Raw genomic sequence first — 1,787 nt, 5'->3', positions numbered from 1 at the left:
CTATAACCTGGTATTGAGCACTTTTGCTCTGTTGGGTCTACAACACTTTTCAAGAGCTTGGCTCCACCACTAACCCTAGTCTATAACACGGGAATTGCTTCTCTCTCTCAAGAACAAGATTTCAAGAAGATTGGAGGCCTGGAGCAGGTGCGGGGGACAGAAATGTTCTGCTCTGCTGACAAAAGTGCCTTGTGTGGGTGGAAAACCTATTCTGGATCCAACCCATGGAAAGCCAGTGTAACGGGGAAGGCCTTCTTTGGATCTTTCCATCTTCAGCTAGCTGTAGTATTTCTGTTAAAGAAGTAATATACCCAAGAGACCATGCACTCTGAAGAGTTGTGCAGAGTGTGAATTAAGGGTTAAGTGACGGTCTGTCAACTGTTTCTGCTTTGACAAAACCTTTCATACAAGTTGGCCATGGATGGTATAATCCGTTGTAATGCACCCAAAGCTGTGGCCGTATTTCCGGTGAAGCTTCTAACAGCGATCCGTCAAGTTGTCCTAACTGGATACTCTGATGAGAATGTTTTTGCCGTTCATTGAAAGGCAGAATGAACAGAAGGGCTTGTCCATGGGTGGTTGATTCTGTAGGGCCCTGACTGAAGGAAGGTCTGCTTAACTTCACCCCATGATCAGAATAGATTTTGTGCCTGAGACAGCAAGAAGCTCTTTATTGGTTAATAACCTCCAGCTAGAGGCTGGCTCGACGGGGTTGTGGAGAGAGCTGGAAAATTTTTCAGAGCCATTTACAAGAAAAAAAGAAAGACTAGCATCCCACAAAAACCTTGAACTGCTGGTACTCCATTGAAAGCCACTGTTGGCTATTACTGTTTATGGCTGCAGCATGGTGTCTCTGTCCGTCCCTTCAATACTGTCCTTTGCATGGAAGAACATTAACACCCAGTTCAGTTTTGTAGCATAAATACTGATGGCTGACTGACTATATTAGAACTGTACTTCATTGGTGCCACTCAGCCGATGAGGTATTGGATCTGGGCAAACATTTAGTTTTCTTCTGGCTCGTGATTGCAGGGAATCTGTGGATGGTGGTATTTCCAATGAGTGCCCACCACCCTTAGAAAGGGAAGGAAGCCAGATCTAGCCTCTCTCCCAGAGTCCCTGCCCTTGTTCCTAGAAAACTGAGCAGCTGGTGTCAAATTAGCTGGATGTGTGTGAGGATCCCCTGACCTTCTGGAAGGCTATCCTCCTAATCCCCAGACCAGTTTGAGAAATACTGGTGTAAATAATTGTTTCCCAACACCTGATAGTGTCAAAAATTCAAGTGTTAGCTAAGATCAGAGCTCCCCCTCTCCCAAGATTTTAGTTTTCTTTCCACCATTTGATATTAATGGTGTCCAACTTGATTATGATGCTGACGCTCAAGTCTGCTTCAATTGTTTTACAATATGTTTTTATATGACTAGTATGGAAATATTACATGCAGCTTTAAATGCTGCCTGTTTTAGTGGGGTTTTATTGAAAATACTTACATGCCTGCCCTTTTTACTGAGCATCTCAGGACTGGAGGCAGGTAACAATGTAAAAACCATTTTATTAAGCAAACATGAAAAATGACAAAAAAGAAACATTAAAACCAAGGAACTTACATCCCTCAGCACTGGCTATTGTGCAGCCTTACCAGAAAACCAAGAGTAGAAGCCCGCCTGGCCTCTTCTGAAAAGCTATTCTAGGGGCAAAGGGCAGCCACCAAAAAGGCTTGAACCAAGATTACTGCCAAACATACCTTGGAAAGGAGAGTATTGAAATTAGAACTTGCTGGGAAGAAA

This window comes from Eublepharis macularius, chromosome 3 (genome assembly GCF_028583425.1).
Source record: "Eublepharis macularius isolate TG4126 chromosome 3, MPM_Emac_v1.0, whole genome shotgun sequence".
Classification (NCBI taxonomy): domain Eukaryota; kingdom Metazoa; phylum Chordata; class Lepidosauria; order Squamata; family Eublepharidae; genus Eublepharis; species Eublepharis macularius.
Note: the sequence above shows the minus strand (reverse complement) of the source record.